Below are 23,403 nucleotides of genomic sequence, written 5' to 3' on the forward strand. Positions count from 1 at the left end.
CATCACAAATTTACAATCTCACCTCTTGTGACTGTTAAATATGATGGAACAAGGCACCTCAGTGATGCTGTATTTGTGACCATCTTCAGGAAAGGAGACAAATTTGATTGTGATAACTACACAGAGATCTCACGGGAAAGATACAAAATGCTGGAGTAACTCAGCGGGTCAGGCAGTATCCATGGAGAGAACATGGAGAGGTCACGTTTCGAGTCGGGATCCTTCTTCACACCAGCTTGTTAAACCAGCTTCTGCAGTTTCTTGTTTCTACAGATATCATAGTGCAGGTCATTGTTAATATGGTTAACATGCATACCCCCACCTTCCCCAGCCCTCTGAAAAGACACTGGAAGCATGGACCACATCTTGTACTTTGAGAGTCACCTCACAATTGTAGCAACATCATTGATGAAGTTAACATAGAAAATAGCTGCAGGAGTAGGCCATTCGGCCCTTCGAGCCTGCACCGCCATTCGATATGATCATGGCTGATCTTCCAACTCAGTATCCCATCCCTGCCTTCTCTCCATACCCCCTGATCCCTTTAGCCACAAGGGCCACATCTAACTCCCTCTTAAATATAGCCAATGAACTGGCCTCAACTACCTTCTGTGGCAGAGAATTCCACAGATTCACCACTCTCTGTGTAAAAAAAGATTTTCTCATCTCGGTCCTAAAATACTTCCCTCTTATCCTTAAACTGTGACCCCTAGTTCTGGACTTCCCCCAACATCGGGAATAATCTTCCTGCATCTAGCCTGTCCAACCCCTTAAGAATTTTGTAAGTTTCTATAAGATCCCCCCTCAATCTTCTGAATTGTAGCGTGTACAAGCCGAGACTATCCAGTCTTTCTTCATATGAAAGTCCTGCCATCCCAGGAATCAGTCTGGTGAACCTTCTCTGTACTCCCTCTATAGCAAGAATGTCTTTCCTCAGATTGGGAGACCAAAACTGTACGCAATACTCCAGGTGTGGTCTCACCAAGACCCTGTACAACTGCATTAGAATCTCCCTGCTCTTATACTCAAATCCTTTTGCTATGAATGCTAACATACCATTTGCTTTCTTCACTGCCTGCTGCACCTGCATTCCTACTTTCAATGACTGGTGTACCATGACACCCAGGTCACGTTGCATCTCCCCTTTTCCTAATCGGCCACCATTCAGATAATAGTCTACTTTCCTGTTTTTGCCACCAAAGTGGATAACCTCACATTTATCCACATTATACTGCATCTGCCATGCATTTGCCCACTCACCCAACCTATCCAAGTCACCTTGCAGCCTCCTAGCATCCTCCTCACAGCTAACACTGCCCCCCAGCTTCGTGTCATCCGCAAACTTGGAGATGTTGCATTCAATTCTCTCATCCAGATCATTAATATATATTGTAAATAGCTGGGGTCCCAGCACTGAGCCTTGCGGTACCCCACTAGCCACTGCCTGCCATTCTGAAAAGGACCCGTTTACTCCTACTCTTTGCTTCCTGTCTGCCAGCCAGTTCTCTATCCACATCAATACTGAACCCCCAATACCGTGTGCTTTAAGTTTGTATACTAATTTATACCATTGTTTCCAATATGCCAGGACAGTTTTAGATCATTTGAGGGAAACAGCCTTTGAAGATCAAGACTTCATACCCAGTACAATGTTGAAGGTCTACTATCTTGTGGTGATCCCTGCCCCCTGCACAGTTTTGAGCCACAGACTAGGTGCAAAGGGACTTGGGAATGCTGGTGCAGGATTTCCCAAAAAATAATCTGCAAGTTGAATCGGTAGTAAAGAAACCAAACTCAATGCTAGCATTTAGTTCATGAGGGCTTGGATACAAAATCAGGGGTGTAATGCTGAGGCTCTATAAGGCACTGGAAAGGCCGTATTTTGAGTATTTGGAGTATTGTGAGCAATTTTAGGCACCATATCTGAGGAAGGCTCTGGAGAGGGTCCAGAGGAGGTTTACAAGAATGACCCCAGGAATTAGTAGGTTAACCGATGATGACCGTTTGTTGGCAGTGGGCCTGCACTCGATGGAATTTAGAAGAATGAGGGGGGACCTCATTGAAACATACAGAACAGTGAAAGGCTTGGATAGAGCGGATGTGGAGAGGATCTTTCCACCAGTGGAAGAGTCTAGGACTAGAGGTTATAGCCTCAGAATTAAAGGATGTTCTTTTTGGAAGGAGACGTGGAGGAACGTCTATTCAGAAGGTGGTGAATCTGTGGAATTCTTTGCCACTGAAGCTGTGGAGGCCAATTCAGTGGATATTTTTAAAGTTTCTTGATTCTTTATTCTTGATTAGTACATGTGTCAAAGGATATGGGGATAAGGCAGGAGAATGGGGTTAGGAGGGAGAGATAGATCAGCCATGATTGAATGGTGGAGTAGACTGGATGGGCCGAATGACCTAATTCTGCTCCTATTACTTCTGACCTTATGACTACCTGCAGAAGGCCTCTCAGTAACGGATATGTGTCAACATGTTGCTTTCTTTATGCAAACCTCCAAATCTCCAAGCAGGATATGCATATCAGCATCTTTGCCTGGACCAACGGCTTCAGAATCAAGACTTTAATTGCCCTTGATTGCCTTCAATGGGCAGGCAACATTGTTCACATGCTGACACCGGACTCTGGAAACAGGCACTCTGTTCAAGCTCCATCAGAACTAAAGACTACAAGATAGAGGGAGGAGAGGGCAAATGCTTTATCTTTTTGATAACGTGTAATTGCTGACTTGTAGTACCCCTTACTCTTTGAGCACTTAAAATGGAGAGAAAACACGCATAATGATCTTGTCCATTCATCATGACTGTAAACAAATGAAGGAATATATAATCTCCCAAACTGCCGAGGGGGAAAGGATTCAAGCATCAATGCCCACATTGTCCTGAAATGGTGGTCAGTGATGAAAAAGTAACACTTTCCAATGTTCATGAAAAACCATGTCCCTCACCCCAGCTCCCCCCGCCCCTCCACCCTCCTCCCTGTCCTTCTCCCCATTGCCTCTCGTGATCTCTGTGGCTGAGAGTTGTTCTTTTTTTTTATACCTTTGGCAGCGACACATCTGTTCAAAGGCTTCCACTGGTTGTGAAGTTGTCAGTCTGAGTGGACGGCAAATCACATTGAAAGCTCACACAGAGAGCCTGCAAGCAAGCAAAGTAAATGAACATTCATTACATTTTTAAATATTGTACAGTACTAAATATAAACAGGAACATAAATAAAAGATTAGGAAGGAAATTAAAATGTCATAAATAAACTTTTTTTTTTAATGTTATATTTTGAAATATTCCCAGGGAAATATCAGAGCCCACATATTTTGTTGTTTTGAACTATATTGTTTGCGAAACCAAAATTATAGCTTAGTGCACCACAAAAAAGTCATTTTACCTTCTGATTTTCAAAGTATTTTACCTGGAAATTAAATTGTAAGTGACTGATGTTTTAAACAGCTTTAGAGATTTTCTTTGATTTCGTTGGATGAGGGGGAACTAGTACAAACTTGTGGCGACATACTGACAATTACTGGGATTTCTGCATTCTACGGTACATGACCGAGAATCTGAATTTGCTCCGTTTCATGGAGCAGTGAACGGGAACTGGTCATGTCTCACCCATTCTGAGCCTATAAAAACTAATGCTGTAATGAAAATGGAAGGCGATACAAATTGATAACAAATCTCAAGCATAAATGACATTGGATAATAATACCAAATCGATGCCATTGGTTTCGATCCCATCTTCACCTAAAATCCAAGGACTTGAGCACACCAAATAATTTTGATGACAACACAACTACATTAATTGTTTCTGATACCAGAATCCAAGTTTGATAAGCTAGATCGTGAGGTAGATTTTGCCTTTATGGTAGAAATGTAAAAATTAGGAACAGAAGTTGGCCGTTCAACCTACTCCGCCATTAATCAAGCTTACGGGTGTTCTAACCCAGTGCCATTTAGAACATAGAACAGCAGAGCACAGGAACGGCCCCTTTGGCCGACAATGTTTGTGCCAAACATGATGCACAGTGAAACTGATCACATCTGCCTGTACATGATCCATATCGCTCTATCCTCTTCACTTCCACGGGCCTATCTAAAAGCCTTTAATACACCACTATATTGTGGACTTCCATCATCACCACTGGCAATGCATTCCAAGCCCCCACCATTCTGTGTAAAAAACTCTGTGTCCCACACATTTTCATTAAACTTCTTACCTCTCAGCTTATACCTATGCCCTCGATGCATGATGATCCAAGATAGCATACAAGCAGGGCTGCCAACTCTCATGCATTGAGCGTGAGACTCACGCATTTCACGCAATTCTCATGCTCTCACGCTGATCACAGAATTTCTCACGCTCAAAAAAAGTCACAAACAATTCAATTCGCCCAAGGTTTCCAGATCTCCTCCACCCTCACCAATGAGAATATTTTTCTGTCGGTAGGTTTCTCATAAAGAACGAGTAATTTGACCGTCTTAAACCCATCGCGCACTATAAAATGGCAATGTAACTGCAGTACTAATGATTCCATTTGACATTCCTGGAACCAAAATCTGCAGGTGCTGGAAATTAAAGCAAAAATTGTTTTGGAGGTGAGTAAAAACCATGAGGGGAATATATAAGGTGAATGCATTGTCTTTTCTCCCGGGATATGTGATTCAAGAACGAGAGGGCATTGGTTTAAAGCAGTGGTGTCAAACTACCGGCCCGCGAAGGGGCCCAATCCGGCCGCGGGGTGAGTTGGAGTTTAAACTAAACTAAACAGTCGCATGCAGATGGTGTGATAGGTGAGACATGACAGCGATCCCAGCACCGACCCCTGAGGCACCGCTGGGCTGGGAGATTGCAACTTCACGTGGTCCGCCCTGTTTCGGCGAATGCAATCAACCCGGTGTGCACAATCAAATAAGATCAAATAGAACAAGTTGTTCTACAACTTTAAGCTGTGCACTGCATACGCAAGAAGAAGGCACCGCTCACACCTCCCACCCTCACCTCCGGTGGCTCTGTGTCCGTCGGCCGTTCTCTTCACACCCCATGGAATTTTAACCCGGCCTGGAGACAAGAGCGGCCTGGGTGAGTGGGGGCATCCGGAGCCGCGGGCATGAATCTCGGGTTAAGGCTCCACTCCGATGCCCGACACCTGGATCACTGTCCCTCACTTCCCCCGGACCCCGGGGGGGGGGGGGGGGGGGGGGGGGGGGGGGGGGGTGAGAGAAATGCTCCCCGGATGTCGCCAAGTCTCTGAATTTCCGTTCACTCCGGGTGTTGTCGCAGCTTCACTGACACACACTCTCACATAGACTGAATCACACCCTTACACACACACAGGCACACACCCTCACATACCTTCTCACACACAACCTCACCCTCACAAGCACTCACAAATATTTACACACACACACTCACACAACCTCACACACACACACACTCACACATACACACTCACACACACTGATACACATTCTCATACACACTGACACACACTCTCATACACACTGACACACACTTTCACACACATTCTCACACACCCTCACACACACTGACACACACTCACACACACTGATACACACTCACACACACTGATACACACTCTCATACACACTGACACACACTCTGACACATACTGACACACACTTTCACACGCATTCTCACACACCCTCACACACTCTGATACACACACTCACACACACTTGATCTGCACGGTCAAGTTGGGATGAAAGGCCTGTTTCCATGCTGTAAGACTATGACACATTGTAGAAAGGGTGCAATTGCTCTGGAGAGGATCCAGGGGTGATTTATGAAGATGTTGGCAGGGCTGGATTTTTTTTTCACTTTGAAGAAAGATTTGATAACTGGCATTGTATTCTCTGCAGCAACGGAGGTGAAGAAAAGACTTAGTTGAGGTGAATAATATTATGTGAATAGGACCTGTTTTGCTGAACAAAGAGTGTAGGAAGGAACTGCAGGTGCTGGTTTAAACTGAAGATAAACACAAAAAGCTGGAATAACTCAGCAGGACAGGCAGCATCTCTGGAGAGAAAGAATTGATGATGTTTCGGGTCGGGACCTTCAGACTGAAGAGGTTGAAAACCAGCCATATATATATAAAACACAATGACTGGAGATGTGTGTTATCCAACTAAGGGCAGAAATCAGAATCATGCGTTCATCTTTATTGACGTGACACCATAATAAATATATTGCAGAAAAAATAATTTAATGGGGTGGCACAGTGGCGCAGACCCAGATTTGATCCTGACTACGGGTGCTGTCTGTACAGAATTAGTTCAAGTTCAAGTTCAATTTCAAGTGAGTTTATTGTCATGTGTCCCTGATAGGACAATGAAATTCTTGGTTTGCTTCAGCACACAGAACATAGTAGGCAATTACTACAAAACAGATCAGTGTGTCCATATACCATAATATAAATATATACACACATGAATAAATAAACTGATAAAGTGCAAATAACAGATAATGGGTTATTAATAATCAGAGTTTTGTCCGAGCCAGGTTTAATAGCCTGATGGCTGTGGGGAAGTGGCTATTCCTGAACCTGGTTATTGCAGTCTTCAGGCTCATGTACCTTCTACCTGAAGGTAGCAGGGAGATGAGTGTGTGGCCAGGATGGTGTGGGTCTTTGATGATACTGCCAGCCTTTTTGAGGCAGCGACTGCGATAAATCCCCTCGATGGAAGGAAGGTCAGAGCCGATGATGGACTGGGCAGTGTTTACTACTTTTTGTTGTCTTTTCCTCTCCAGGGCGCTCAAGTTGCCGAACCAAGCCACGTTGCAACCGGTCAACATGCTCTCTACTGTGCACCTGTAGAAGTTAGAGAGAGTCCTCCTTGACAAACCGACTCTCCGTAATCTTCTCAGGAAGTAGAGGTGCTGATGAGCTTTCTTGATAATTGCATTAGTGTTCTCGAACCAGGAAAGATCTTCAGAGATGTGCACGCCCATGAATTTGAAGCTCTTGACCCTTTCAACCATTGATTTCAACGGGGCTGTTGGTCCCCCTCCTACTCCTTCCAAAGTCCACAATCAGTTCCTTGGTTTTGCTGGTGTTGAGGGCCAGGTTATTGCGCTGGCACCATATGGACAGTTGCTCGATCTCTCTTCTATACTCTGACTCATCCCCATCAGTGATACGTCCCACAACAGTGGTGTCGTCAGCGAACTTGATGATGGAGTTCGCACTATGACTGGCTACGCTGATTGTTATCGAGGCTGACACATTTCCACCAATACGAACAGACTGTGGTCTGTGAATGAGGAAGTCGAGGATCCAATTGCAGAGGGATGCGCAGAGATCCAGTTCTGCGAGTTTGGTAACCAGCTTGGAGGGGATGATCGTGTTAAATGCCGAGCTGTAATCGTTGAATAACAGCCTGACATATGAATTTTTGTTGTCCAAGTGGTCCAGAGCGGAGTGGAGGGCCAGCGAGATCGCATCCACCGTTGATTTGTTGTGACGGCAAGCGAACTGCAGTGGGTCCAGGTTTTTGTCGAGGTAGGAGTTGATTTGCTCCATGATCAACCTCTCAAAGCACCATCAATTAGTTCATTCTCCCTATGACCACGTGGGTTTTCTCCGGATATTCCAGTTTCTCCCACATCCGAAAGAAGTGTAGGCTTGTAGGTTAATTGACTTCTATAAATTGTCCCTAGCGTGTAGGATAGAACTAGTGTATATGGTAGATTGCTGGTTGGTGTGGACTTGGTGGGCCGAAGGGCCTGATTCCATATATATGTTTTACATATATATCTTAATTTCATTAACCAATATACTTGGTTGAATAAGTGGCATTATTTTTGTCTTGTTTCTATAGTCAAACGGTTAGATTGATGCAGAACAGTGATACATAGAAACATAGAAAATAGGTGCAGGAGTAGGCCATTCGGCCCTTCGAGCCTGCACCGCCATTCAATATGATCATGGCTGATCATCCAACTCAGTATCCTGTACCTGCCTTCTCTCCATACCCCCTGATCCCTTTAGCCACAAGGGCCACATCTAACACCCTCTTAAATATAGCCAATGAACTGGCCTCAACTACCTTCTGCGGGAGAGAATTCCAGAGATTCACCACTCTCTGTGTGAAAAAAGTTTTCCTCATCTCGGTCCTAAAAGATTTCCCCCTTATCCTTAAACTGTGACCCCTTGTTCTGGACTTCCCCAACATCGGGAACAATCTTCCTGCATCTAGCCTGTCCAACCCCTTAAGAATTTTGTAAGTTTCTATAAGATCCCCCGACAGATAGAAGTCCGACTCCTCTTGCCTTGTTTCTATGGGGTTTTTTCATGCAAAACATCATGAATTACGATCTGATTTCCATACATGAATGTATTAAGGCCATTTATGTGCTGCACCTCTTGATCAGAGCCTGGCTCTACTGCAGACTGTAATTAGGAATGTAATTTAGCTTAACCTTATTCATACCTAATCCAATTTAAAGCATAAATGCTACAGTTTGCACTAGATTGCACAATTTCAAGCTGAAACATGCAAAAGCACTCCCTCCTGGTCACTACACTCCCTCACAATTTCTCACCCTCAACTCTCACCCAATGTTGGCAGTACTGATACAAGCCAGGTGGCTCTTTGTGTGTTAGTCACAGAAGTGGATCTGCAATCACGCATTACAATCGCTCCACTCTTTTAAATCACACTGTTGATGACTCAATAGCAATCATGTATTGTCTTTCCACTGACTGGTTGGCACACAACAAAAGCTTTTCACTGTGCCTTGGTGCACATGACAATAAACTAAACTCCTTAAAGGGCCTGTCCCACCAGCATGCGATTGCATGCGTCTAGCGCGACCAAATGTGGTCGCTTGAGGCGTACGGCCACGCAGGGCCGGTCCCACTTTCAACCGCGGAGGCGTATGGAGTTATGCGGGGCTGGTCCTGACATTGCGTGGGGCTCCAAAAATCCTGCACTGTCCGAAAATTCCGCGCGCCAACGGCCTGTCAGCCCGCAGGCGCATTGAGTGCGAACGCAGCATCTTGACGGCGTACGCCTAGCACATGGCATTATGCAATGACGTCACCGCCCGACGTGCCGTTGCATGTTGACGTCACCGCCCGACGCCGTACGACGTCCAAATTCAGTCGGCCCGCCTCCTGCCCAGCTGATTGGTGAGTAAGATGTCGGGACCAGCCCCGCACAACTCCATACGCCTCCGCGGTTCGAAGTGGGACCGGCCCCGCGCGGCCGTACGCCTCAAATGACCACGTTTGGTCGCGCTAGACGCATGCAAACGCATGCTGGTGGGACAGGCCCTACACTCCAGTGGTGGACATTTCCACCTTGAGATATTGTTTCTGACTGTTTACCCTATCTATGCCACATAATTTTATATGCAATTATATATAATTTATATGTTTCTTGAGCACTCTACATATTCTTTGATTTCATCAATGACTGAAAATGCACAACCCTCCACAGTTGAGAAATACAAAGGACCACCATCCCCTGAATGAAGACATTTCTACTTATCCCTATCCTAAACAGGCTACTAACTATATGTAATTATCAATTGGATCTTCTTTTAAATTCTCTTCATACTTTACAACCACAAACATCAACCCATAAAGGGTGGTGAATCTGGAATTCTTTGCCACAGAAGGCTGTGGCCAAGTCAGTGGATATATTTAAAGCAGAGATAGATAGATAGATTCATGATTAGTACAGGTGCCAGAGGTTATGGGGAGAAGGCAGGAGAATGGGGTTAGGAGGGAGAGATAGATCAGCCATGATTGAATGGCAAAGTAGACATAATGGGCCGAATGCCTAATTCTGCTCTTATCACTTATGAGCTCATGATCTTATGACATGATAATATATTAAATCCTCAGTGTACTCCCTCCGTGGCAAATACATGCTTACTTACCGTACATCAGGAGACTAGAACTGCACTCCAGATGCAGTCAAGGACCCACACTATTGCTGCAAGTTCCTTACTCCTATCTTCAAATCCTCTTGTAATAAAGGCTAACACAACACTTGTTGCATCTGCATGTTGGCTTTTGGTGACTCTTTACTCAGTAGCACAATAGTCTTTTTAAGCTTAGCTAATTGCGTTGCCTCGTCTAAGTTCCTGACTTTTTACTTTATAACAGAACACCACTTCAGTAAGTGTGTCTCAACTAATAACAAAAGCTGTCTACTCAAACAAGAAGTGTTGTCACCAAACAGATATAACTATATGATGGTTAGAATTACCCAAGGCATACTTGGATGATGTCATTTCATATTGTGATGCAAGTTTGAGCTGACTTGTTGACATTCTGTAGATTTTCCTTTTCTCAATTAATTCTGCAATGTTCTATTAAATGACTGTCCTGATAAAATGACAGCTTTAATTAAACCTTCCTGCCAATGTTACTCAAATACGTTATTCTATATTCTAGTCAGGGATTTGTTGTATCTAAACAAGACAGATTCCAGTTACATTTCTGATCTCACTTCAGGCACTGAAATGACAGTCACCCATGCTACGTTAAATTCTCTGTGACTGTGACTATAATACACTATCCTACACTGCACCAGGTGTTGATGGCACAACTTCACCGTTAGTAAGATAGCCTGCTTGTGGCTCTATAAAGGGTGGTGGGTGAATGGAACAAGCTGTCAGATGAGGTAATTGAGGCTGGGACTATCCCAACGTTTAAGAAACAGACAGGTACTTGGATAGAACAAGTTTGGAGGGATATGGGCCAAGCGCAGGCAGGTGGGACTAGTGTAGCTGGGACATGTTGGCCGATGTGGGCAAGTTGGACCTAACGACCAGTTTCAACACTATCACTCTTTGTCCCTGTAACACTATCTACCTTTGGTGAAAAGTTATTAACTTTCTCATCCGCAGACACTGTATTTTGTGCATTTTCTATTTCTATTTCTATTTAAGGAAAGAGGGAGAGACAATAATCATAGACAGAATTAGTAGTCACTTGGACAAATGTGGATGGATTGCAAAAAGCTGTAGAGTGAGAGGGGTTGTGGTGAGTCTCTGGTGTAGTGGAGCAGTGGTAGAGCTGCTGCCTTACAGCACCAGAGACCTGGGCTTGATCCTGGCTATTGGTGCTGTTTTTATGGAGTTTGTACGTTATCCCTGTGACTGTGTGGATATTCTCCAGGTGCTTCAGTTCCAAAAATATACAAGTTTGTAGGTTAATTGGCTTTGGTAAGATGTAAAATTGTCCCTGGTATGCAGGATAGTGTTAGAGTACGAGGTGATCGCTGGTTGGTGTGGACTCAATGGGCAGCAGAGTCTGTTTCTAAGCTGTATCTCTTAAAGTCTAAAACTTTGATCTGGTCAATAATAATAATAATGTTTTGTTTATAGGGACAGTGCATATTAATGAACATTTGCATGTAAATATGCGAGATTATAGCCAATCAGTAGCTAATTTCCGTCTCTAGTGAATGAGTGCAGTCTTGCCAACTACATTCTCATCTGAGTTGTTAATATAGATAATGAACAACAGGGGATCCAGCAACAATCCCTTTGCTACACTGCTGGTCACAGGGCTCCAGCCTGAAAACTAACCCTTCATTTTCACCCTCTGACTCCTACCACCAAGCCAATGATATATACAATTGGCGAGCTGACTCTGGATCCTATGTGATCTAGCCTTCCAGACCAGCCTACCATACCAGCCCTTGTCAAAGGCCTTGCTAAAATCTATCACCATGTCCCATCAATCCTTGTGGTCATCTCTTCAAAAAACACATTCAAATTTATGAGGGAACATTTTCCACACAAAGCTATGCGGACTATCGTTAATCCGTCCTTGCTTTTCAAATGCAGGTAGATCCGGTCTCTCAGAATCACATCCATTAACCTGTCCGCTGGCATTCCCTTGCCTTTTGTAATAAAAGGCACATCATTAGTCATATTCCAGCCTTTCACTAACTCACCCATGATAAAAAATGCTACACCAACATTTAGAGCATTTGAAGATAGACACAAAATGCTTAATTAACGGCAGCATCTCTGGAGAGAAGGAATGGGCTATGTTTCGGGCCGAGATACTTCTTCAGACACTCTCCTCCGCATAGCAGAGCTGGTTCTTAAACCTGTCCCGCTGTTACTCCAGCATTTTGTGTCTATCTTCGATTTAAATCAGCATCTGCAGTTCTTTCCTATGCATTTAAAACATTTGGTCAGTTACGTGGAGAGGAAAGGTTTTGAGGGATATGGACCAAACACGGGCAGTTTTCCCCATAACTCCTGACACCCGTACTAATCAAGAATCTATCTATCTCTGCTTTAAAAATATCCATTGACTTGTCCTTCACAGCCTTCTGCGGCAAATTATACCTCAGACTCACCACCCTCTGACTATAGAAATTCCTTCTCATCTCCTTCCTAAAGGAATGTCCTTTAATTCTGAAGCTATGACCTCCAGTCCTAGACTCTCCCACTAGTGGAAACATCCTCTCCACATCCACTCTATCCACGCCTTTCACCGTCCGATACGTTTCAATGAGATCCCCCCTCAATCTTCTAAACTCCAGCTAGTACAGGCCCAGTGCTGTCGTACTCTCATCATGTTAACCCACTCATTCCTGGAATCATTCTTGTAAACCTCCTCTGGACCCTCTCCAGGGCCAGCACATCCTTCCTCAGATATGGTGCCCAAAATTGCTCACGATACACCAAATGCAGCCTGACCACCACCTTATAGAGTCTGGTCAGGCTCAGCATTACATCCCTGTTTTTGTTTTCTAGCCCTCTTGAAATAAATACTAGCATTGTGCTTGCCTTCTTTACTACCGATTCGACTTGCTGATTAACTTTCTGGGAGTCTTGCACCAGCACTCCCAAGTCCCTTTGTACCTCCGATTTCTGGATAGCCACACTGGACGAAGGCCAGGAATACCCTTTCTAAGTACAGTTGCGATGTTCTTTGTGATTAAAAAAAACCCGCGGCCTCCACGTCTTTCCCTGCCTCTATCACCCCTGCAGCATCTGTACCCCGGAATATTGAGCTGCCAGTCCTGCCCATCTGTTGCCATATTTCTACAGTAGCCATTCTATCCTAGTCCCGTGTACCTGCCCATGGTCTGAGGAGACCTGCTTTACCTGTCAGGCTTTTTGCACTAAAATAAATGCAGTTTAGCATATCAGACCTTCCCCACTGCCTGTCTTGCTCCTGTCTGTCCTGCCTATTGGTCTTGCATGTTTTAACTTCAAATACAACCATTGCCTCAACTTTCTCATCTGCCACACTACTGCTTTGGATCCCACTTCCCTTCCCGGCAGACTAGTTTAACCCTCCCGACAAGCACTATCAAATTTCCCCTCCAGGATATTAGTCCCCCTCCAGTTTCATTGTAATCCATCCCTCTCGGACTGGTCACCTCTGACCCAGAAATGATGCCTCGTCAAAGCCCAAGTTTTCTCACAAAGCCCGCACTTTGCCCTCAACAGCAGCACTTCCATCTCATCTCAGTCCTTCTCTAAATGGACACCCCAATTGTGAGGAATCTATGTTAAACAACAATTGCATGACAGGATGTGAGATCAGGTGTGTATGAGATCTTACTGTGAAAGGAATCCAAGTTACAAGTGTCTGGAACAGATATATCAGAGACATTATGTGCAACTTTCAGTGAGGAGTTTAGTGAACAGAGATCAAATGAATTGAAAATTGGTGAAATTTACAACTGTATATCAATGTAAATAGCTAATTGATTTTATAATTTTATATTTATAAGTAGTTAATGATTTAGAAGGGTTTCATTAAGGGAAAGTAATGTATATATGTGTACCATAAAGAACTGGATACGCCTTTAATAGATTGTTATACTGGTTAGTTAAGTTACTGTAATTACTAAAATTGATAGCTTTGTTGATAGCATATCTCTTAATTACTTATGCTAGCAACAACACCAGACACCAAAGTTCACTGGTGTGAACTTTAAGTTTAGATGGAAGTTAGCAAAAGGTTGTGAGGATAGTCAATGAGTGATATTTTTATAGCAATATGCATATCAAAACAAACTATATCAGAATTAAGAAAACAATCCCAGGCATGAGCACTTTTACAATGAATTTCTAAATGTATTGCTGGTAGCTCTGCAAGCCCTTTGTACACTGCTTCATGTTAGACCACAGGTTCTGCATGCAGGTTCACAAAGGAGATCCCCGCTCTAACTGCAAATGCTGGCCAAAATACATGTACAAAGACTGTTCAGGTTTTCACAATGCATCTCTTCTCATTTATACGTGGCCCGTTTCTTTGGAAATATAACTACCTACTGGGTGGCAGTGTGAACTGTGAGGAGGATGCCATGAGAATGCAGGGTGACTTGGACAGGTTAGGGGAGTGGGCAGATGCATGGCAGATGAAGTTTAATGCGGATAAATGTGAGGTTATCCACTTTGGTAGCAAAAAAAGGAAGGCAGATTACTATCTAAATGGCATCAAGTTGGGAAAAGGGGAAGTACAACGGATCTGGGGGTCCTTGTACATCAATCTATGAAAGTAAGCATGCAGGTACAGCAGGCAGTGAAGAAAGCGAATGGCATGTTGGCCTTTATAACAAGAGGATTCGAATATAGGAGCAAAGAGGTCCTTCTGCAGTTGTACAGAGCCCTAGTGAGACCACACCTGGAGTATTGTGTGTAGTTTTGGTCCCCTAATTTGAGGAAGGACATTCTTGCTATTGAGGAAGTGCAGCGTAGGTTTACAAAGTTAATTCTCTGGACTGTCATAATTACTTATGCTAGCAACATAAGTAATGCAAGTTGAGAGAATGGAGCAGCTGGGCTTGTACACTCTGGAGTTTAGAAGGATGAGAGGGCATCTCATTGAAACATATAAGATTGTTAAGGGTTTAGAGACGCTAGAGACAGGAAACATGTTCCCGATGTTGGGGGAGTCCAGAACCAGGGGCCACAGTTTAAGAATAAGGAGTAAGCCATTTAGAACGGAGATGAGGAAACACTTTTTCTCACAGAGAGTGAGTCTGTGGAATTCTCTGCCTCAGAGGGCGGTGGAGGCAGGTTCTCTGGATGCTTTCAAGAGAGAACTAAATAGGGCTCTTAAAAATAGCGGAGTCAGGGGATATGGGGAGAAGGCAGGAACGGAGTACTGATTGGGGATGATCAGCCATGATCACATTGAATGGTGGTGCAGGCTCGAAGGGCCGAATGGCCTACTGCACCTATTGTCTATTGTCTATTGTCTAAACAAGTACAGGTCCACCACCGGTTTTCCGGCAACTGGCAGTCCGGCACCTTCTTCAATCAGGATAAATTTACGAGAGCATTGCATGCGGTGCATGCTCTGTCGGGATACTGTATGTGCCTCTGTGCTGAAAGAGGTAATTGTTTACTTCTTTGTTGAATGTTAATCCTTTATTTAAATTTCTAGCAGTCCTTGGTGCTTTAGATACGAGAGGAGTGTAATTAGTGGTTCAGAGGCGTATTATTAAATTATTATTACCTGACCTTTTTTAAGTCTGGCAAAATGGATATTTCTGGCAAGGCTCTGGAACCAAGGGTGCCGGAAAATCAATGGTGTACCTGTGTAATGAAATATAATCTTTCCACCTCTATTTATTGACTATTGAGTAAATGCAGATTGCTCCAAACCAAAGGAGGTAGAAAGTACCTTGATTATTGCATCATGGCCGAGCATGGGAATTCCAACTCAGTGGAACACAATAGGCAGAGGTTCACTTGGACCTCCTCAAACTTCATCTACTGTATCTGTTTTTCAAGATGTGGACTCTTATACATCGGCGAGACCAAACGCAGGCTGGGCGATAGTTTCGCGTAACACCTTCGCTCAGCCCGCGTGAACCAACCTGATCTCCCGGTTGCTGGACACTTTAAATCTCCTTCCCATTCCTACACAGACCTTTCTGTCCTAGGTCTTCTCCATTGTCAGAGTGAGGCTAAAGGCAAATTGGAGGAACAGCATCTCATATTTCGCTTGGGCAGCTTACAGCCCAGTGGTATGAATATTGATTTCTCTCACTTCAAGTAGCCCCGTCATTCCCTCTCTCTCTATCCCTCCCTTACACAAGTCACACTAGCTTCTCATTTTCACCCTCAAAACAGCTAACAATGCCTGTTTCTTTTATTATCATCACTTTTTTGCATATCTTTCATTCATTGTTCTTTATCTCTCCACATCATTGTCTATATCTCTCGTTTCCATTATCCCTAACCAGTCTGAAGAAGGGTCTCGACCAAAGATCCTATAGCGAGCAAGATGGTCCACTCCGCTAATAATCCGTAGTAGGATCATGGGTAATCTTCAGTGCCATTTGCGTAACCGGCTTCCATCATGGCGTCAAGCTAATTCAGGGAGATTCTGCTATATCAGGCTGAGAGATTAAAGGATAGACACAAAATGTAGCGGATCTGGCGGCATTTCTGGACAAAAGGAATAGGTGACATTTCGGGTCGAGACCCGTCTTACACTGAGCGTTGCGTCGGGTCGGGGTTACTGAAATGGCTGAAGTTCCGCTCCGGTGCGTACTACACGTCAGTCTATCGTATTTCGCAGGAGTGGGCTATCTTGCTCGCTATAAAATCTATGGTCTCGACCCAAAACATCACCCATTCCTTCTCTCCAGAGATGTTGCCTGTCCTGCTGAGTTACTCCTGCTTTTTGTGTCTATCTTCGGTTTAAACCAGGATCTGCAGTTCTTTCTCACACATTTAGGCTGCAGAGAGTGATGGGCTCAGCCCATCACAGACACTACCCTCCCAAACATCAAAAGCATCTACTTGAGGTGCTGGCTCAAGAATGTGGCCTCTATCATCAAGATTCCTCACCATCCAGGCCATGCCTTCTTTTCATCGCTGCTGTCAAGTAGGAGCTACATACGCCTGAATTCCACACCACCAAGTTCAGGAATGGTCATTTTCTCACAACTATCGGATTCTTGAACCAACCTACGCAACCCTAATCTTACCTCGGCAATGTAACGTAATAGTCCACCTCTTGCACTACCATGAAATTGTTTTCTAATTGTATATTTTTGTACCAATGTCCATTTTGCTTGCCCAGTCTTTTTCTGTTCACTTTCTTGTAGAGTTTTGTGTCATTTATGCATAATTTATGTTCATATGCGTTGTCTATGTGGATGTGATGCTGCTGCTGCTGCTGCTGCAAGCAAGATTTTCACTGTACCTGTACCTCACAGTACTTGTGCAAATGGCAATAAATTTGGCTTGAATTGACATGCAGGTAATCATAATATCATTTAACTATAATAATTTTAGCTTTTAGTACTTTACTCCCCTTCAATGATTTGGAAGAAATTATTCATAACTACAACAATTACACTTCATTATATTCCATGGATCTTTATATTAACATAAATATACAATATTCCCAATGAATGCATATAGTTTCCCTTCTGAGGACAACTATTGATTTGGATCAATATTTTCCTCCCAGTTGACAAAATAGTTGTTTGCCATCACTTCATGGTTAGATGGAGATTGTGTGTCCTTTATTTGCTAAACTTGCAGAAATGTTTTGAAATAGTTTTCTTTCCATTTTCTCCAATGTATCTTGATTACAAAATTGCAATGGAAATATATATCACTTAGAGTTTACCGTGACTTTCTGTTGTAAATTATTGTCACTGAAAATTTGTTTATGGTTAAAATGGAATTGACATGGAAGATAGAAATCCAACATGCAATAGGAGATTATGAACCTCTGATGGAAAAACTGGAACCCTTCAGGGTGACATTAGAAAAACATGCTCACAGTGAATAGTAGAAGTCTGAAATCCACCAGGGCCTTTGAGGCAAAGACAGCTGTAAATTTTAAAAGTGAGACTCAGAACCCCACAGGTATCTGTCAATGTTTTCAGTAATTTCAAGTCTGCTAGTGAAAAGTCTTTTGACCTGGAATGTTAACCTTGTTCCCCTCTCTGGAGATGCTGCAGAGTATTTTCAGCATTTTCTATTTTAAATCCAAATTCCAGAACTTGCAATGTTTTGTTTGTGGATATTTCATAGGTTATTGGTTAGATTTTAGTTTCAGTGGCAAGGCAGATAGATCTGAGTTTTTCATGACTTAAGTAGATGGGAGAATAGGATTGAAAGACTAAACGATCTACTCTTTTCATTTGTGAATATGTTACTGGCTCAATCATTCCATTGTCTTGGTGAATTTAAATATTATTGCAGAATGACTGGCATTTATCCCTATATCTATTTTTGTGTATTTTATCCCAATATCTATTTTTTACTCCCTCGATTTTTCTTGATGCTGCTGCTGCAGGAGCCCTTTTTATGCTGGATGATGAAAATGCAGTTGCAAAACAATCAAAAACTGAGTTTAATCTCAGCAAAATTGCCATAGAGTTGCAGATGAAATGATCCATAAAATCGATCAAGTGCTTCACAAATGCACACAATTTTCTACATTGTCCATCCCTTCCAAATTTATGACCATGTAGCTGTGCGATGGAGATAGATTGTTGAGAAAAGACTGGGGAAATAGCCCCCATATGGATGGTTGCATTATTAACAGATGGAAGATGGAAAGCAATACACTTCAATATTCGTCTTTATGACTTTTTAGCACCTACACTTGGACAGAGAATAAATTACATCTGAAGTTAACTGACAGCTGAAGCATTAACTTCAAAGAGAGAACAGGGTTATTTATCTCTGCAAACAGCAATGGCAGTCATAGCATCAACCACAGGTGTAAAATATGCATAACAAATTAACTGTCTACCATTACAAAACCATTTTGCGGAATATAAATTACCCACCAAAGTGATAACTTTACTTAATTTCCAGTCATTAATGTAACGGGGTGCAAGAAAACAACATTACTAATGAGTTCTACCAGGCAGACAACAATCTCAGTCTTACCAGCAACAGTAACAGTAGTAAGACAAACCTCTTCATCGGGAAACAGTCCTTTGGTCCTGTCATTGTTCAGGCCAACCAAATTAGTCTCAGGCTTGGGACAAACTCTTTATTTCAAACGTTCTAGTTTTCCCAAAGGTTATTGCTGGTGTTGAAGCTGAGTCAACAAGTTAATGACCTAGGAATTGTAATGCATATTTAAAGCAGCTGAGACCTGCACTAACTTTGAGTGAAGTTTTCCAGCCTCGCGTCTGAACAAAGATCTTTCCTTGAAGAACCTCTTGTCAATGCCAAGAGTGAAGATGTGGACGATCTCAGTGGACAGTGGATTGAGGGATAATGGTAGGAGTGATAACGTTTTGGGGGAGGCAGTTGGCGAATATGTGAGAATATGTGAGAAGAATTAAATAAGATTTGGGTAGAATTACTACTAGTGCGTAAATATTGTGTAATAGCACTAGTGCAGAGTCAATGTGCCCGTGTTGCTGCTGCAAGTAAGATTTTCAATGTACCTCTACATTACCATACCTGCAGATTTGACAATAAGACTCAACATTACTTCAATTAGTGTAATTGGGTGTTTGATGGTCAGTGCATGCTCAATGGGCCAAAGGGCATGTTTCTGTCCTGTACAACTTTACCACTCAACCATCCAGATAAGATCTATTTCATAATTTAGGCCAATAGAATTGTATGCAAGCAATATCATAAGGATCTTTGTCCAACTGTCTATCATACAGTAAGTTATTATATGCACGAGAGAAGTTCACTGACGGGCTAGGGGTCACAATCAGCACCGCGGACAGAGGCAGAGGGAGGGAGATGTGCTGCTGTAAAACGGACCCCGCGCATACCAAGACGAGTATTGTTTTTGTTCTCTCTTGCCAATAAAACTGATTTGTAACTAAACAGACGAGTGTACCTTTTTTTCTGTTCTACTAGTCAGATCCTTGAGCCTGTTCCCTTGTAACAATGGTGCAATGTGGTAAGTGCAGGGGGAATATGAGAATAAACGCAAATACAGAGTACTAATCATCATTTGAAAGTTTAAATTTTCCTCTATATATTAGTTGAACCTCATAAATATGACAATATCTAAATGATGGCTCTGAAATTGTTAAGAGGAATCTCCGTTTTCAGGACCAGTGACCTCATTTGCACGAGGATTTTATTGTTTTATCTCCCTGGGCCCAGTAAGGCCCTGGAGAGCAGGAACTGATCAGAGCTGGGATAGGCATGCTTTTGTTCCCTTTTAACAGGAATGTAGGTGCTGACACAGCTCTTTCCAGAGGTTTGAAAATGACAAATCCATAATTATGTTCTTCGGAAATTTTAACCTATCTCACCACTAAATCAACAGCATCAAATGCGCTAAACAAGATGCTGGAGGAACTCAGTGGCTCAAGCAGAGCAGAGTGATAGCCGATGCCATAGAGACAGAGGGATAGTCGACATTTCAGAGCAAAACCCGGCAACACAACTCAGAGCGTAGAGGGGAGGCAGCCAGTAAAAAGCAGTGAGGGTGAGCAGCAAAATGTGAAGCCAGGAGAATGAGGTTGAATGGCAGATGAAGCACAGAGGGCAGTGGGGATAGAAAAGGGAGAGTGGAGGCTGGGGCTGGGAGGTGATAAATGGAGATATCAAAGGGTTGCAGGTTCTGGAATCTGGTAAGGAAGAGATGATAGGCAAATGGAACCTGTGGGGAAGGGGAATGAATTGGGTAAATGGGAGGCTTGGAGGAGGCGTTTTGGAAAGATTAGGGGGAAGCAGACAGCACACCTGGGTGGATCAGAAAGAGAGAGAACGGAAGGCAGGGTGCAGATGAACTGAAATTGGATACTTCCGTGTTCACACCCATTAGGGGTGTAGCTTACCTAGGCCAGATATGGGGTGCAGTTATTTTAGTTTACGTTTGGCCTTAGATTGACAGTGGGGAAAACCAAAGACAGACAGTTGGCCTGCAAATATGATGGTGAATTGAAATGGCATGCAACTAGGAGTTCACATGGACAAAGTACAGAGTTCAGCAAAGCGGTTGCCAAGTAGATGCTTGATCTCGCCGACGCAGAAGAAGCCACATCAATAGCACCAAATTCAATGGACAAGTTTGAAAGTGGTGCATGTTCATCTCTGGCTCAGCTGGAAGGGCAGTTTAGGTTCCTGGATGGTGGTGAGGGAGGAGGTATAGGGGCAGGTGTTGCACCTCCTACAGGGGAAAGTGCCTGAGTATTGGGATTATTGGGTGAGGAAGGATGAGCGAAACAGGGTGTCACTGTGTTTCCTTTGTTTGGGAAATGTGGCTGCCCCCACCCTCCCCCACACTGGAGAGGACATGTAGTTCACTCAGTCTTTACCTTTTGCCCTACCAGCCTCCGCATCCAGCACATACATACATGATCCCACCGTCAGTTATATAATTCCATCCCTATTCCTTTTTGCCTTCTATATGGACCATTCTATCTATGAGTCTCTGATTACCCTAACATTAGCATCAACTGCAATGCTAGGTTTACATCCCAACTGATATGACACTCCCTTTCAAACCTTTGCCTTACATGTGAATGATTACTAAAAGCCCAGGTTAGTCAAAGGTCAAAGGTCAAAAACTTTATTTGCCATTTGTGCTTACACACATAGGAACTCTTGTGCGGTTGTTCAGGGAGTCAAGTGAAGTCAAATTAAAAAGACACACAGAAAGACACATAATCTATAAAAACATATACTTCTCTAGAAATAAAAAAAGAAAGTGCCTAAAACCCTATATAAAGGAGAAAGTGAGAGCATTGTAACTTGCACAAACCCTATATAAAAGTGTTGATTGCATTGTAAATTGCACAGGCCCAGGAGACAATATAATATGATATAATATGATATGCTATGAGGTAGGCCAGGACATCAGTTCATTTTGTTTTGGCCAAGAGTCTCACTGTGGCAGGGAAGAAGCTCTTAAAAAAGCGTGTTCTGTTTGTGGCGATGCTGTCCGCTCGTCTGTGCCTGAGGTTGTATGTGCAGTTTTTGTGTTTGAGCAGGGAGTGAGCTGGATGTAGTGTGTCTCTGATGATTCTCTCTGCTCTTTTTTGACTGCGCTGTGTGTAGATTGTGTCCATGGAGGGGAGTTCCGTTCTGATAATCCTCTCTGCAGTCTTTATGACTTTATGACTCTTTGCAGAGCCTTCCTCTCAAAATTATTTTGCTGACAATCAAAATTTGGAAAATGAGAGGGTTGAGAAAAATAGGCACTGTTGACATAATGCAATATAGTAATGCAATTTAATATTGTTTACAGAATTCCACTGTGTACAGTGGAATTGAGGCCTCCACAGTTGCCTCCGTAGAGGCAACTGTGGAGGCCTCAATAGGCCCGACTATGGGTGAACATTGGGGATGGGACTGGACTCTGTGCCTTCCCCCATAATGGGAACCATTGTGGGGGGATGTTTTTATGTTAAAGCTATTTATTATTGTTATGTTTGTATTCTTTTTTATGTGCTGCATTGACAAAAGGAATTTCACTACATCTAGGTGTATGTGACAATATTTCAACATTTGACCTTTGATCAACCTTTGACCTTTGACCTTTGTAGTTGCATAAAAGATTGGTCAAACATTCTCTCAAGAGCCAAGAGCTCATTAGGGCATTGGCATCATTAATTTTGAATGGAGTTTAATTCTGCCACTAGAATGAGTGCTTTGAAAAGGAACTTTAATTCTAATTGCTCTTGAAACAAAGTATGGTGGAAAAAAAGCTTTTAATTTACAAGAGCTGTTATCTTTTGCACAATGAGTAATATGCAACATTCTCGAGTGGTACAGCTGGAATGCAACCATTCAGCCCCGCATGCCTGTATCAATAATCTTTGATATCTGTGCAATCAAGTTTGTACAATCCTTTACCCTCAAGAAAGTGGCGTCTATCATCAAGGACCTGCCCCTTCCAGGTCATGCCCTTTTCTTGCTGCCATCATGGGGCAGTAGTTACAGTAGTTACAGGAGCCTGTTCCTGCACCACTTGATTGAAGAACAGTATATTTACCACAACAATCAAGTCTATGAACGGACCTTGCAGAGCTCTAATCCTACCTCAGCAACAGAACAGTGCAGAACACCTCCTGGACCATCATGAACATGTTTTCTAGTGACGTCTTTTGTACAATCTTTTTCTTTTCACTGTCTTGTATAACTTATACATATGTTATGTTTTTGTATGTATTCTGAGGCTATGCGCCCGCGTTGCTGTTGCAAGTAAGATTGCTATTGCACCTGTGGCTCATAATACTTGCGCACATGACAGTAATCTTGATTTCACTTGACTCAATAAATCTTTCTTCATCAACGACATGTCTGGCCTCCATTTCAATATTGCTGGGAAATGAGGTTCTACCGCCATTTCAGGCAGTAAATTCCAGATCTTAACTACCCTCAGCTGAATAGAAATTTCGCCAACATCTCATATAATTGCAACATAACGTCTCAACTTCTATTAATGAATGCCAGCATGCCAAAAGCCTTCTTCACCAACC

Source organism: Amblyraja radiata, chromosome 2 (genome assembly GCF_010909765.2).
Source record: "Amblyraja radiata isolate CabotCenter1 chromosome 2, sAmbRad1.1.pri, whole genome shotgun sequence".
Lineage (NCBI taxonomy): Eukaryota > Metazoa > Chordata > Chondrichthyes > Rajiformes > Rajidae > Amblyraja > Amblyraja radiata.